Source organism: Parambassis ranga, unplaced genomic scaffold, assembly GCF_900634625.1.
Source record: "Parambassis ranga unplaced genomic scaffold, fParRan2.1 scaffold_61_arrow_ctg1, whole genome shotgun sequence".
In the NCBI taxonomy this organism is placed as follows: domain Eukaryota; kingdom Metazoa; phylum Chordata; class Actinopteri; family Ambassidae; genus Parambassis; species Parambassis ranga.
The window spans coordinates 317,499-334,297 of record NW_021144807.1 but is presented as its reverse complement, the minus strand read 5'-3'; the positions used below and the strand labels follow the sequence as shown (position 1 = coordinate 334,297).

The following is a 16,799-nucleotide window of genomic DNA, read 5'->3' as shown; positions in this document are numbered from 1 at the left end:
AAGTTGCGGACATATTACCTCACTTGCAGACATCCGGGTGTCCGCTCGGCCGTTCTGCCGAACAACAAAAATCAGACTGGTAAGCAAGCGTCTTCACTGGAAAGATGTGTTAACATGAGTTGCAAATATACTACCGTACTCGCAGGAATTCCACCTCTCAGGTGACGAATCAGTGGTCCTGTGCAGCTAAAAACATAATAAAACACAGTGGTAAGCAAGCATCTTCACTGGAAGGATGTGTTATGATGACTTGCAAACACACTACCTTAATCCCAGAAATCCGGCCTTCCGGGTGACGAATCTCTGCTCCTGCAAAGAAAAAGAGTCACAGCAGCATGGTAAGTGTCTTCACTGGCAGGATGTGTTAACAAGTTGCGGACATATTACCTCACTTGCAGACATCCAGGTGTCCACTCAGCGGTTCTGTGGAACAATAAAGTCAGAGTGGTAAGCAAGCATCTTCACAGGCATGCTCACTAGCATGTGTAGAGAACAGTTGCAGACACGTTACCTTCCCTGCAGAAATCCGGCCTTCCAGGTGACGAATCTCTGCTCCTGCAAAGCAAAAGAGCCACAACAGTATGGTAAGTGTCTTCACTGGCAGGATGTATTCAGTTGCAGACATATTACCTCACTTGCAGACATCCAGGTGTCCACTCGGCGGGTCTGCGGAACAATAAAGTCAGAGTGGTAAGCAAGCATCTTCACAGGCATGCTCACTAGCATGTGTAGAGAACAGTTGCAGACACATTACCTTCCCTGCAGAAATCTGGCCTTCCAGGTGACATCAGCGGTTCTGTGAAGAACAAAACAGCCATGAACGCACTCATATTTCCTCCAACAACCAAAAAGCCCATGATAAAAAGCACCCATAGTGGCTATGCTACCTAGCTGCCTACATCAAAGTGAAAAGTGACCCTACGCTTTCGGCTACCGGCTCGTCCTAAGTTTGAATTAGACTTTCTTTACGCGCTCCAAGGCCACACCTTTTTTTAGGAAGCATAGTTTGTTCTAAGAATTTACTTTTGTACGCTACAACTACTTGACATATTTACAGTTAAAGGGAACACTGACACTTCATATTCTATTTCATTTGCTGCCTAGTTTAGACACCGACACTTTAATCTGTCTCACTTCTATTAACTACTCTTGCTGTTGATGAAGATTCTCCAAATTAACCTAAAGGACTATTTTTCTTACGCTCTGTTAAAACACTAATGACGCACGTGCTACTTAACGAACTCGTTTTGCCACCATATAAGGTGATATACGCAACATCTAAACTTCACTTTCAAGACGCCAGGTTTGGGCCATTAATTCTAGCCTCTACACTACCGCTTTGACTAGTTTGCCTGGAATCCTGTCCTATTTATTACACTAAACAACTACTCTGGGCATTTTACACCAAACAACTCCACAAGACCAACAACTAGCCCATCGTCAACAACCCACCTACAACCATCACAACAAACCAAATGCCCAGCACCAACAGCTCCTACAATACTAGCTACCAGCTAACATAACGTCTGCATCCCTAATGTTACTTATAATAACTACTAACTCTCTCCTACCCTACTTAGCCATTAAAGTTATATATATTATAAATTTGATCTACTATTAAATAAGGTCTAGGCCATGTTTTCCTGACGTCCTTTTCTTACTATGCTGCTAGCACGTGGTAACGAAGCGCAGACTTTAAACGCCTACTTAATCACATCATTACACAACATTATTGGATTTTTGGCTAGATAACGACGAATGTTTGTCCTATTTTATATGCTTCCTGTCACAGCGCCTAATGGTTAAATTTAACTCCTACCTCTCCTACATTGTCCTATTTTATATGCTTCCTGTCACAACGCCTAATGGTTTAATTTAACTCCTACCTCTCCTACATTGTCCTATTTTATATGCTTCCTGTCACAACGCCTAATGGTTTAATTTAGTCTCTCCTACACTGTCATTCGTTTGCTTATTCTGCCCTACATTGTCCTATTTCCAAGCTAACGCCTCCCAAAGCTCCTACATCAGTTCAGGAGCACCCGTCCTGCAGACGTATTAAACGCCTGTCTCCCCATCTCCTCAGAAATGGACTTCAAGTTTCCACAACAATTGCTGATTGATTGGAACATTGCTGTGACGCTGCTCGTCATCATGTTGACATGGCACACACTGAGTGTTTGATCCAGAAGGTTTGTCCAGGTTGTGATGCAGTTGCTGAAAGCGTGGATCATTTTTTCTTCTCGTCTTCAACTCTTCAGAGATCCCCACAATGCTTCTTCCTTTAAGGAGTCATGAGCTGTTCCATTCAATGCAAAGTTGATCCATTTCTTTTGATTTTCTGTCCACGTGGATTCATTTGTCACGTGTGCTTTGCTGTCACCATTTTCATTTCAGCATTTCAAAACTGGTCAAGGCTGCTATTCATTCCCCCTTTGGGTGTTGACCATTCACAGTCAACAAAAAAAAACCACCAATCAAATCCAATCCATCAAACCAATCCAATCCACCAAAAACCACAGTAACACATGGTAAAACACAACAAACCCACAACACAGAACCACCACAACAACAACAACACTAACCAGATGCCGGCATCCACACACCCCCTAAACAACAACCTCCTACACACCTGTCATCCCTAAACACTAATTTAATCTTACTTAATCCTACCTTAACGCTCTAATACTAATTTTATATTATATATAAATCTATATATTATAGTTATTATAGTTAAGGACCCTGACTCTATTTAAACATCTATTTTATATTTTTATTGAGCCTATTTTAGTCGTCTACTGACATAATAATTTAGGTTAACCTAATTTCTTTGTCGCACCTTTCCACTACGAACACTACTTTTGATTTATTTATCTATGTAGTCTTACTTATCTATGTATCTTAGTTTATGTATCTATGTTAATTTATTTAATTAGACTATGAATAATATAATTTTTATCACTACACTACTGCCTGCGTGAGGGGAGAAAATATGAGGTGAAAAAAACCATGCCATACAGAAATAACAAGAAAACCGATGACCTGACACAGCGGGACATGAAGACGTCTCCTCAGACCACAGGCGGGGCCTGGCTGGTGGATGACCAGGTGCAGGCAGAGGCACTGGAGACGCTGGTGCTGTGATGTGGTCGTCAGCTGAGGAGGACAAGATGGACCATGTTTAACACCAAATATAACACATGATCTGCAATGCAGAGTTAAAACACTGCAGACATGAGGGCAACACGAGTAAAACCAAACGCTGATGGAAGTACTCGCAGTTGAGGACCAGGCCGAGTCCGAGCAGAGTCTTCAGGTTGGTGTGTCCTACCATCAGCAGTGAAGCAGCCAGGAAACATCCACTCACCTTGTTGAGTTCAATCCACTGCAACGTCTCCCAGAAAGCACCAAGGAAGGCCTTCAAGGCCTGAAGAGGGAAAATCAGACGTGATGACACAATTTACAACTAAATTCAACTTTAAAAAAAACACTTCATGACTTCATTGTAAATTCACAAGCAGGCAGCGCCCGTCCTCAGAGCCTGGATCCTCTGCAGTCTGTGCATTGTTCCTGAGCGCCATGTGCTCTGATTATCACTGCTTTCAGCTGTGTGTCTTCAACTGTCTCCTGTTCACCACTACATGGAGACAAGCATTAACTTCACAATGATATTTATGAAGCGTTTGAATGTAACACTTATTGTTGAACACAGACAATAATGCTTCCCTTTTATCTCAGCGACTCTGTAATGAAGTCCAGATGATCTGCAGCCATTCACAGGGTGGAAGCACCTGCTCTGGCTTCTAAAGACAAAACAACATTCATCAACTTGTGTCTTCATCTTCACTGTAAACTCAAACAAGCCAACAGCACCTGCTGCAGCTCCTCGCTGTGCGCCATGTGCCCGCCAGCAGCAGGCCGCTGCCTCTGCTTCCAGGCCTTTCTGTGGAACCAGGCCTTCTCTCTTCTCCTTCGGTCGAACCAGGGCCCTTTCTCTAATCTTTCGGTGGATGTTACACCACCAGTACATCAGACCAAGCAGCTGAACTTCCACACCTGCTTCAGGTTGTCTCCAAAATGGCGCCAATGTGCTGCCAACTTATCACTTCCTGAGAACTTCTTCTTCTTCTGTTTAATGGAGAGTGACAACCAATGTTTGAGGTGCATTACCGCCACCTACTGTCCCTCTCACCGATCCTTTAAACATGAAAACCCAAAAAACCTCCTAAACACTAACTGTGTTTTTATATATTTATTTATTTAGTCAAATGTCCACAGGATGTTGTTTTTGTTTGGCTTCATCAATCACACAATTAATTTACATATAAACAATATATAAATGACCAGTAGAAGCCCACAGTTTCTGGCTAATGACTGAGAACAAGAGCAGACATGAACATTATTTTTGTAGTCTTTAAGTTTGACCTCTTTGCTTTACATTAGCAGATCAGCTAGTGCTGCAAATAGTAGCAGTGTCAGTGTACGACGTAGCTCCATTCACACACAGCAGCTGTTTGTGGACTCGTATTCCAGCTAGCCGGCTAGTCACTAGGTTCTACAGTACAGTCTTATGATTTTTCTGTGGTTGCGTTACAGTGCCACTACAGCAATTTCATAGGAATCAAACCTGGCTCTTAAAGCACTCCCTTAACCACCTGAGCCACTCAGGCATTTGGACCTCCCCTCAGTGAACCTTTCACTCTTTACTTGGAGTGTTTCACTAGAAAAAAGGAACTGGAACTGAACCCAGTCCCACAGAACAACACACCACTCACTTAACCCTCTGAGCCATTCTTTCAGATGTATGCACATTTTCTCCACTCACTTTTCACTCTTCACTTTGACTGTTCACAAAATAAAAAATGCAAGAATTAAACCCAGGTCCTTCAGGTCCTTCCTTGGCCCAGCCAACTCTCTGAGCCACTCTCTCAGACACAAAACTGCCTAAACCTGAGGCCTTCAAAAATTAAAATGCCTACTTAAGCAGTTCTCTCTGACTCTTGGGCGCTTTCTTGGCTTGGCTTCCAGTCTTCTCTTACAATGTTGAACTAAGACACTGGTTTGACAAATGTGCAGAGCTGGTAAACGAAGTTTGCAATGCAAAGCAACCCGGACCAGGCCAACTACACTGTCCTGCAAAAAGACAAAATGGCAGAGGAGAAGTCTTTCCTAGAAGAGGAAAGACACGGGGACTCCCCATCTCTGGGCAGTTTAATTAGGACTGAAGTCAAACAAAGACTTCACATAGACTTGGTCGACATTTCACAAAACAATAATCCACACGAACAAAACACGGTGGCTTTTCATAAAGTTCATGTAGACAGCAGCGTCACCACAACAGCTGCACTGGACACGGAGCATATGTTGATGTGCAAAGATTTGTGCACACACACACACACACATCAACATAGTTCAGATAAATGTGACTTACCCTGTGTATTTCCTGCTTCTTTTCTGGAAGTGACACCTACAACAGAGCAAGGCAAACGTTCTCCACATGACATTGTCCAAATGGTCTAAACTCCCCAAGCCTACTCACTGTTAGTCTTATTAACAGCCTTTTTAAATTCAAAGTGACGTTTCACCTGCACATGAGGCTCCATGCCACAAACAGCAGTCCATGAAAAAGTTGTTTTCAGGGCAGCAAACTGTTGCCGAGCGGTTCAGTGTGTTTCTACAAAGCAGTCGATTCTATAGTATGAACTCTGGAGTGGTATGTATCAGGGCAGGGGTGCAGGGGAGGGAAGAGAGAAAGTGGTGGAGGCTCAAGGGGGATGAATGCTCCGTATTTGACCAAAACCAGAAGCCAGCCAAAAGTAAGAAGCCACTAACAATGGCAGCTCATACCTTGTACAGATCCTTAACATGGAGGCGGGGAAGCTTTCATTGAGTGGGTACATGACAGGATGGTGGCTTTAGGAGTTTACCGAGACACACTTAGCTACACATTTACGCTCTCATGGGAACAAACTATTGTCTATTGTCTGTCACTAGGGGTTTCCAGGCTCTGGTGTCTGGTGTCAGAACCTGCTCACCGGACCAGTAGTTTACTCCCTCGGTGTCGCCACCAGCAGTGGCCGACCATCTCTAGCAGCTTAGCAGTGCTCAGCTACAGGGCACGACGTCAGGGCAGAGAGGGAACGTCATGGATCATGTCACCGACCAACGTAGATCTAAGTTATTATTATATCGGTCCATTTACTATTATTTTGGGCCACACAGACTGACTGTGACTACAAAGTAACTTCTCATTAGTCTGACCCTGCAGGCCGTGCTCGGCCTCCATGTCTGATCTTCTGAAAAAGGCACTGTAGCATCCCATATGCTCCTAGAGCATTAACCGCTGCAATCAACCAAATTCGCTACACTGGACCTGCAACGCCGACAGTAAACTGGAAAAAGGACGCATGACAAAAATTGTCTTAAGACAGCAAAATTCACCTTACCACAACCGATTGGACGGCCCCCCCAATTTGGCAGGTGGTGAATGCAGGAGAAGAGAAGAGACTGCAGTGCAGGATCAATCAACACAGCGCCACCCTGATGGAAACCTGCAACCATAGTGGAACAATCACACAACAAGTATTAGGCCCTTCGGCCGTCACACTCTCCCTACTGGAGCTCCAGCACAGTACCAGGGGCACGAAAAAAAAAAAAATAAAAAAATTATTAAATCCCAGTGCGCTACAGGTACCCCAGAAAAACCCTCCGGGCGCAACAGCTCGGCAGCCAGCTTACCGTCCCTCACCAAAGACAACTTCTGCCTCTCTAAATGCAGCTGCGTCCTTGACGGACAGCCGCACTCTAATTCACCCTCCGCCCTGGATGCTGGACAGCCCCGGCAGTGTGAGCAGCCTTCAGAAGGCCAAGATGCTGGACAGCTCCGACACTGTGACTGGGCTGGAAGACATGGGCGCGCGAGCGCCCGTCTTACCGCCGGTGTAAAAAAACTAAGCGAAGCTGATGAATTCAGTGCTTGCCGTAGTCCCGGGAGTGTTAACAAAGAACTACACCGCTGGACATCGGCGTAAACAGGGCGTTCAAAGTTAAGTTGCGAGCGGCGTGGGAGCGATGGATGGCAGACAGCGAGCACAGCTTTACTGGGAGGGAGCGCCGCGCGCGATACGCCAGCATATGTGAATGGATTGTGGATGATGCGTGGACTCATGTTTCTGCAGTGACTGTTGTCCGAGCTTTTGTGAAAGCCGGCATAATTTCTGAACAACAATAATAATGATTGCCGATCAGCCAGCCGGCCACGTGTGTGGCTGTGACTCTGACAGCGATGAGAGGGAAGCTGGCAGGTTTGAACTCGCGCAGTTGTTTCCTGTTTATTTTTTTATTTTTGTAATAAATATTCTGTAGAAATATTCTGTTTGCCAGACGCGAGAATGCGCTGTGCGCTCTGTGGTTTTCTCTGGGCGCTCTGGACAATCCTCCGCTGGGAGTGGATTTCTTTGCGCACCGGCCGTGGCCCCGGATGCTTCTATATGCGTTTCCTCCTGTCACTAGTGACCAGAAGGGCGCCAATAAGAAATGCTCCTCAGTGGGATTTGGCGTTAGTTTTACGCGCACTAACCAGGGCGCCCTTTGAGCCTCTGGATACAGTTTCACTGAAGTTTGTGTCTTAAAACTGATTTGTTCTCTGGCTTTAACGTCTGCAAAGAGAGTCAGTGATTTATCTGACCTCTCTGCGGCCCCCAGCACAATAAACCCTGCGTGTCTCCTAGAGCATTAACCGCTGCAATCAACCAAATTCGCTACACTGGACCTGCAACGCCGACAGTAAACTGGAAAAAGGACGCATGACAAAAATTGTCTTAAGACAGCAAAATTCACCTTACCACAACCGATTGGACGGCCCCCCCCCAATTTGGCAGGTGGTGAATGCAGGAGAAGAGAAGAGACTGCAGTGCAGGATCAATCAACACAGCGCCACCCTGATGGAAACCTGCAACCATAGTGGAACAATCACACAACAAGTATTAGGCCCTTCGGCCGTCACACTCTCCCTCCTGGAGCTCCAGCACAGTACCAGGGGCACGAAAAAAAAAAAAAAATAAAAAAATTATTAAATCCCAGTGCGCTACAGGTACCCCAGAAAAACCCTCCGGGCGCAACAGCTCGGCAGCCAGCTTACCGTCCCTCACCAAAGACAACTTCTGCCTCTCTAAATGCAGCTGCGTCCTTGACGGACAGCCGCACTCTAATTCACCCTCCGCCCTGGATGCTGGACAGCCCCGGCAGTGTGAGCAGCCTTCAGAAGGCCAAGATGCTGGACAGCTCCGACACTGTGACTGGGCTGGAAGACATGGGTGCGCGAGCGCCCGTCTTACCGCCGGTGTAAAAAAACCAAGCGAAGCTGATGAATTCAGTGCTTGCCGTAGTCCCGGGAGTGTTAACAAAGAACTCCAACCGCTGGACATCGGCGTAAACAGGGCGTTCAAAGTTAAGTTGCGAGCGGCGTGGGAGCGATGGATGGCAGACAGCGAGCACAGCTTTACTGGGAGGGAGCGCCGCGCGCGATACGCCAGCATATGTGAATGGATTGTGGATGATGCGTGGACTCATGTTTCTGCAGTGACTGTTGTCCGAGCTTTTGTGAAAGCCGGCATAATTTCTGAACAACAATAATAATGATTGCCGATCAGCCAGCCGGCCACGTGTGTGGCTGTGACTCTGACAGCGATGAGAGGGAAGCTGGCAGGTTTGAACTCGCGCAGTTGTTTCCTGTTTATTTTTTTATTTTTGTAATAAATATTCTGTAGAAATATTCTGTTTGCCAGACGCGAGAATGCGCTGTGCGCTCTGTGGTTTTCTCTGGGCGCTCTGGACAATCCTCCGCTGGGAGTGGATTTCTTTGCGCACCGGCCGTGGCCCCGGATGCTTCTATATGCGTTTCCTCCTGTCACTAGTGACCAGAAGGGCGCCAATAAGAAATGCTCCTCAGTGGGATTTGGCGTTAGTTTTACGCGCACTAACCAGGGCGCCCTTTGAGCCTCTGGATACAGTTTCACTGAAGTTTGTGTCTTAAAACTGATTAGTTCTCTGGCTTTAACGTCTGCAAAGAGAGTCAGTGATTTATCTGACCTCTCTGCGGCCCCCAGCACAATAAACCCTGCGTGCCTCCTAGAGCATTAACCGCTGCAATCAACCAAATTCGCTACACTGGACCTGCAACGCCGACAGTAAACTGGAAAAAGGACGCATGACAAAAATTGTCTTAAGACAGAAAAATTCACCTGACCACAACCGATTGGACGCCCCCCCCCAATTTGGCAGGTGGTGAATGCAGGAGAAGAGAAGAGACTGCAGTGCAGGATCAATCAACACAGCGCCACCCTGATGGAAACCTGCAACCATAGTGGAACAATCACACAACAAGTATTAGGCCCTTCGGCCGTCACACTCTCCCTCCTGGAGCTCCAGCACAGTACCAGGGGCACGAAAAAAAAAATAAAATAAAAAAATTATTAAATCCCAGTGCGCTACAGGTACCCCAGAAAAACCCTCCGGGCGCAACAGCTCGGCAGCCAGCTTACCGTCCCTCACCAAAGACAACTTCTGCCTCTCTAAATGCAGCTGCGTCCTTGACGGACAGCCGCACTCTAATTCACCCTCCGCCCTGGATGCTGGACAGCCCCGGCAGTGTGAGCAGCCTTCAGAAGGCCAAGATGCTGGACAGCTCCGACACTGTGACTGGGCTGGAAGACATGGGCGCGCGAGCGCCCGTCTTACCGCCGGTGTAAAAAAACCAAGCGAAGCTGATGAATTCAGTGCTTGCCGTAGTCCCGGGAGTGTTAACAAAGAACTCCAACCGCTGGACATCGGCGTAAACAGGGCGTTCAAAGTTAAGTTGCGAGCGGCGTGGGAGCGATGGATGGCAGACAGTAGCACAGCTTTACTGGGAGGGAGCGCCGCGCGCGATACGCCAGCATATGTGAATGGATTGTGGATGATGCGTGGACTCATGTTTCTGCAGTGACTGTTGTCCGAGCTTTTGTGAAAGCCGGCATAATTTCTGAACAACAATAATAATGATTGCCGATCAGCCAGCCGGCCACGTGTGTGGCTGTGACTCTGACAGCGATGAGAGGGAAGCTGGCAGGTTTGAACTCGCGCAGTTGTTTCCTGTTTATTTTTGTAATAAATATTCTGTAGAAATATTCTGTTTGCCAGACGCGAGAATGCGCTGTGCGCTCTGTGGTTTTCTCTGGGCGCTCTGGACAATCCTCCGCTGGGAGTGGATTTCTTTGCGCACCGGCCGTGGCCCCGGATGCTTCTATATGCGTTTCCTCCTGTCACTAGTGACCAGAAGGGCGCCAATAAGAAATGCTCCTCAGTGGGATTTGGCGTTAGTTTTACGCGCACTAACCAGGGCGCCCTTTGAGCCTCTGGATACAGTTTCACTGAAGTTTGTGTCTTAAAACTGATCTGTTCTCTGGCTTTAACGTCTGCAAAGAGAGTCAGTGATTTATCTGACCTCTCTGCGGCCCCCAGCACAATAAACCCTGCGTGTCTCCTAGAGCATTAACCGCTGCAATCAACCAAATTCGCTACACTGGACCTGCAACGCCGACAGTTAACTGGAAAAAGGACGCATGACAAAAATTGTCTTAAGACAGCAAAATTCACCTTACCACAACCGATTGGACGGCCCCCCCCCCCAATTTGGCAGGTGGTGAATGCAGGAGAAGAGAAGAGACTGCAGTGCAGGATCAATCAACACAGCGCCACCCTGATGGAAACCTGCAACCATAGTGGAACAATCACACAACAAGTATTAGGCCCTTCGGCCGTCACACTCTCCCTCCTGGAGCTCCAGCACAGTACCAGGGGCACGAAAAAAAAATAAAATAAAAAAATTATTAAATCCCAGTGCGCTACCGGTACCCCAGAAAAACCCTCCGGGCGCAACAGCTCGGCAGCCAGCTTACCGTCCCTCACCAAAGACAACTTCTGCCTCTCTAAATGCAGCTGCGTCCTTGACGGACAGCCGCACTCTAATTCACCCTCCGCCCTGGATGCTGGACAGCCCCGGCAGTGTGAGCAGCCTTCAGAAGGCCAAGATGCTGGACAGCTCCGACACTGTGACTGGGCTGGAAGACATGGGCGCGCGAGCGCCCGTCTTACCGCCGGTGTAAAAAAAACCAAGCGAAGCTGATGAATTCAGTGCTTGCCGTAGTCCCGGGAGTGTTAACAAAGAACTCCAACCGCTGGACATCGGCGTAAACAGGGCGTTCAAAGTTAAGTTGCGAGCGGCGTGGGAGCGATGGATGGCAGACAGCGAGCACAGCTTTACTGGGAGGGAGCGCCGCGCGCGATACGCCAGCATATGTGAATGGATTGTGGATGATGCGTGGACTCATGTTTCTGCAGTGACTGTTGTCCGAGCTTTTGTGAAAGCCGGCATAATTTCTGAACAACAATAATAATGATTGCCGATCAGCCAGCCGGCCACGTGTGTGGCTGTGACTCTGACAGCGATGAGAGGGAAGCTGGCAGGTTTGAACTCGCGCAGTTGTTTCCTGTTTATTTTGTAATAAATATTCTGTAGAAATATTCTGTTTGCCAGACGCGAGAATGCGCTGTGCGCTCTGTGGTTTTCTCTGGGCGCTCTGGACAATCCTCCGCTGGGAGTGGATTTCTTTGCGCACCGGCCGTGGCCCCGGATGCTTCTATATGCGTTTCCTCCTGTCACTAGTGACCAGAAGGGCGCCAATAAGAAATGCTCCTCAGTGGGATTTGGCGTTAGTTTTACGCGCACTAACCAGGGCGCCCTTTGAGCCTCTGGATACAGTTTCACTGAAGTTTGTGTCTTAAAACTGATTTGTTCTCTGGCTTTAACGTCTGCAAAGAGAGTCAGTGATTTATCTGACCTCTCTGCGGCCCCCACCTGCCTCAGGATTCAGGGGGGTGGCAGTTCGGCTGTGTTGCATCCTAATCCGAATTTTACACCTAAGAGCATCACTGGCTCTTTCAGATCCAGGGTGATAACGTCCGATGTTTTTTCCCTCCTCCTCACAGCTCTGATGAGGAGGAGAGGACATCTCATCTCTGTCCGGTGCGCGCGCTGTCCTGCTATGTTGCGCGCACAGCCGCTGTGCGCCGCACGCAGCGTCTGTCTGTGCATTACAGAGTTCAGTTTTGGGGGCCCCAGCCGCTACACACACAGCCACACATATCCCTCTCTAGCCCCGAAACCAGCCTTAAAAAATACAAACACCAGCACAATAAACCCTGCGTGTCTCCTAGAGCATTAACCGCTGCAATCAACCAAATTCGCTACACTGGACCTGCAACGCCGACAGTAAACTGGAAAAAGGACGCATGACAAAAATTGTCTTAAGACAGCAAAATTCACCTTACCACAACCGATTGGACGGCCCCCCCAATTTGGCAGGTGGTGAATGCAGGAGAAGAGAAGAGACTGCAGTGCAGGATCAATCAACACAGCGCCACCCTGATGGAAACCTGCAACCATAGTGGAACAATCACACAACAAGTATTAGGCCCTTCGGCTGTCACACTCTCCCTCCTGGAGCTCCAGCACAGTACCAGGGGCACGAAAAAAAAATAAAATAAAAAAATTATTAAATCCCAGTGCGCTACCGGTACCCCAGAAAAACCCTCCGGGCGCAACAGCTCGGCAGCCAGCTTACCGTCCCTCACCAAAGACAACTTCTGCCTCTCTAAATGCAGCTGCGTCCTTGACGGACAGCCGCACTCTAATTCACCCTCCGCCCTGGATGCTGGACAGCCCCGGCAGTGTGAGCAGCCTTCAGAAGGCCAAGATGCTGGACAGCTCCGACACTGTGACTGGGCTGGAAGACATGGGCGCGCGAGCGCCCGTCTTACCGCCGGTGTAAAAAAACCAAGCGAAGCTGATGAATTCAGTGCTTGCCGTAGTCCCGGGAGTGTTAACAAAGAACTCCAACCGCTGGACATCGGCGTAAACAGGGCGTTCAAAGTTAAGTTGCGAGCGGCGTGGGAGCACAGCTTTACTGGGAGGGAGCGCCGCGCGCGATACGCCAGCATATGTGAATGGATTGTGGATGATGCGTGGACTCATGTTTCTGCAGTGACTGTTGTCCGAGCTTTTGTGAAAGCCGGCATAATTTCTGAACAACAATAATAATGATTGCCGATCAGCCAGCCGGCCACGTGTGTGGCTGTGACTCTGACAGCGATGAGAGGGAAGCTGGCAGGTTTGAACTCGCGCAGTTGTTTCCTGTTTATTTTTGTAATAAATATTCTGTAGAAATATTCTGTTTGCCAGACGCGAGAATGCGCTGTGCGCTCTGTGGTTTCTCTGGGCGCTCTGGACAATCCTCCGCTGGGAGTGGATTTCTTTGCGCACCGGCCGTGGCCCCGGATGCTTCTATATGCGTTTCCTCCTGTCACTAGTGACCAGAAGGGCGCCAATAAGAAATGCTCCTCAGTGGGATTTGGCGTTAGTTTTACGCGCACTAACCAGGGCGCCCTTTGAGCCTCTGGATACAGTTCACTGAAGTTTGTGTCTTAAAACTGATTTGTTCTCTGGCTTTAACGTCTGCAAAGAGAGTCAGTGATTTATCTGACCTCTCTGCGGCCCCCACCTGCCTCAGGATTCAGGGGGGTGGCAGTTCGGCTGTGTTGCATCCTAATCCGAATTTTACACCTAAGAGCATCACTGGCTCTTTCAGATCCAGGGTGATAACGTCCGATGTTTTTTCCCTCCTCCTCACAGCTCTGATGAGGAGGAGAGGACATCTCATCTCTGTCCGGTGCGCGCGCTGTCCTCTATGGTTGCGCGCACAGCCGCTGTGCGCCGCACGCAGCGTCTGTTTGTGCATTACAGAGTTCAGTTTTGGGGGGCCCCAGCCGCTAACACACAGAGCCACACATATCCCTCTCTAGCCCCGAACCAGCCTTAAAAAAATACAAACACCAGCACAATAAACCCTGCGTGTCTCCTAGAGCATTAACCGCTGCAATCAACCAAATTCGCTACACTGGACCTGCAACGCCGACAGTAAACTGGAAAAAGGACGCATGACAAAAATTGTCTTAAGACAAGCAAAATTCACCTTAGCACAACCGATTGGACGGCCCCCCCCAATTTGGCAGGTGGTGAATGCAGGAGAAGAGAGAGACTGCAGTGCAGGATCAATCAACACAGCGCCACCCTGATGGAAAACCTGCAACCATAGTGGAACAATCACACAACAAGTATTAGGCCCTTCGGCCGTCACACTCTCCCTCCTGGAGCTCCAGCACAGTACCAGGGGCACGAAAAAAAAATAAAATAAAAAAAATTATTAAATCCCAGTGCGCTACAGGTACCCCAGAAAAACCCTCCGGGCGCAACAGCTCGGCAGCCAGCTTACCGTCCCTCACCAAAGACAACTTCTGCCTCTCTAAATGCAGCTGCGTCCTTGACGGACAGCCGCACCTCTAATTCACCCTCCGCCCTGGATGCTGGACAGCCCCGGCAGTGTGAGCAGCCTTCAGAAGGCCAAGATGCTGGACAGCTTCCGACACTGTGACTGGGCTGGAAGACATGGGCGCGCGAGCGCCCGTCTTAACCGCCGGTGTAAAAAAAACCAAGCGAAGCTGATGAATTCAGTGCTTGCCGTAGTCCCGGGAGTGTTAACAAAGAACTCCAACCGCTGGACATCGGCGTAAACAGGGCGTTCAAAGTTAAGTTGCGAGCGGCGTGGGAGCGATGGATGGCAGACAGCGAGCACAGCTTTACTGGGAGGGAGCGCCGCGCGCGATACGCCAGCATATGTGAATGGATTGTGGATGATGCGTGGACTCATGTTTCTGCAGTGACTGTTGTCCGAGCTTTTGTGAAAGCCGGCATAATTTCTGAACAACAATAATAATGATTGCCGATCAGCCAGCCGGCCACGTGTGTGGCTGTGACTCTGACAGCGATGAGAGGGAAGCTGGCAGGTTTGAACTCGCGCAGTTGTTTCCTGTTTATTTTTGTAATAAATATTCTGTAGAAATATTCTGTTTGCCAGACGCGAGAATGCGCTGTGCGCTCTGTGGTTTTCTCTGGGCGCTCTGGACAATCCTCCGCTGGGAGTGGATTTCTTTGCGCACCGGCCGTGGCCCCGGATGCTTCTATATGCGTTTCCTCCTGTCACTAGTGACCAGAAGGGCGCCAATAAGAAATGCTCCTCAGTGGGATTTGGCGTTAGTTTTACGCGCACTAACCAGGGCGCCCTTTGAGCCCCTCGGGATACAGTTCACTGTGAAGTTTGTGTCCTTTAAAACTGGATCATGTTCTCTGGGACTTTACGTCTGCAAAAGAGTCAGTGATTTATCTGAACCTCTCTGCTGGCCCCCTAGCACAATAAACCCTGCGTGCTCCTAGAGCAATACCCGCTGCAATCAACCAATCGCTACACCTGGACCTGCACGCTCGACAGTTAAACTGGCAAAAAGGACGCATGACAAAAATTGGTCTAAGACAGCAAAATTCACCTTACCACAACCGATTGGCGGCCCCCCCCCAATTTGTGCAGGTGGTGAATGCAGGAGAAGAGAAGAAGACTGCAGTGCAGGATTCAATCACACAGCGCCACCCTGGATGGAAACCTGCAACCATAGTGGAACCAATCACACAACAAGTATTAGGCCCTTCGGCCGTCACACTCTCCCTCCTGGAAGCTCTCCAGCACAGTACCAGGGGTCACGAAAAAAAAAAATAAAATAAAAAATTATTAAATCCCAGTGCGCTACCGGTACCCCAGAAAACCCTCCGGGCGCAACAGCTCGGCAGCCAGCTTACCGTCCCTCACCAAAGACAACTTCTGCCTCTCTAAATGCAGCTGCGTCCTTGACGGACAGCCGCACTCTAATTCACCCTCCGCCCTGGATGCTGGACAGCCCCGGCAGTGTGAGCAGCCTTCAGAAGGCCAAGATGCTGGACAGCTCCGACACTGTGACTGGGCTGGAAGACATGGGCGCGCGAGCGCCCGTCTTACCGCCGGTGTAAAAAAACCAAGCGAAGCTGATGAATTCAGTGCTTGCCGTAGTCCCGGGAGTGTTAACAAAGAACTCCAACCGCTGGACATCGGCGTAAACAGGGCGTTCAAAGTTAAGTTGCGAGCGGCGTGGGAGCGATGGATGGCAGACAGCGAGCACAGCTTTACTGGGAGGGAGCGCCGCGCGCGATACGCCAGCATATGTGAATGGATTGTGGATGATGCGTGGACTCATGTTTCTGCAGTGACTGTTGTCCGAGCTTTGTGAAAGCCGGCATAATTTCTGAACAACAATAATAATGATTGCCGATCAGCCAGCCGGCCACGTGTGTGGCTGTGACTCTGACAGCGATGAGAGGGAAGCTGGCAGGTTTGAACTCGCGCAGTTGTTTCCTGTTTATTTTGTAATAAATATTCTGTAGAAATATTCTGTTTGCCAGACGCGAGAATGCGCTGTGCGCTCTGTGGTTTTCTCTGGGCGCTCTGGACAATCCTCCGCTGGGAGTGGATTTCTTTGCGCACCGGCCGTGGCCCCGGATGCTTCTATATGCGTTTCCTCCTGTCACTAGTGACCAGAAGGGCGCCAATAAGAAATGCTCCTCAGTGGGATTTGGCGTTAGTTTTACGCGCACTAACCAGGGCGCCCTTTGAGCCTCTGGATACAGTTTCACTGAAGTTTGTGTCTTAAAACTGATTTGTTCTCTGGCTTTAACGTCTGCAAAGAGAGTCAGTGATTTATCTTATGCCTCTCTGCGCCCCCACCTCCCTCAGGATTCAGGGGGGTGGCAGTTCGGCTGTGTGTTGCATCCTAATCCGAAT

At 48.9% G+C, this 16,799-nt stretch overlaps 1 long non-coding RNA gene across 1 annotated transcript; it reads right to left on the bottom strand.

The window, feature by feature from the left end:
• Window positions 1–763: 763 nt before the first annotated feature.
• LOC114431188 (uncharacterized) lies at window positions 764–3,637 on the bottom strand. Its single transcript, XR_003670047.1, has 3 exons — window positions 3,516–3,637; window positions 3,368–3,427; window positions 764–3,156 (listed from the first exon to the last, which is right to left on the bottom strand). It is a non-coding gene; the product is annotated as an uncharacterized LOC114431188 (long non-coding RNA).
• Between the last annotated feature and the right edge of the window lie 13,162 nt (window positions 3,638–16,799).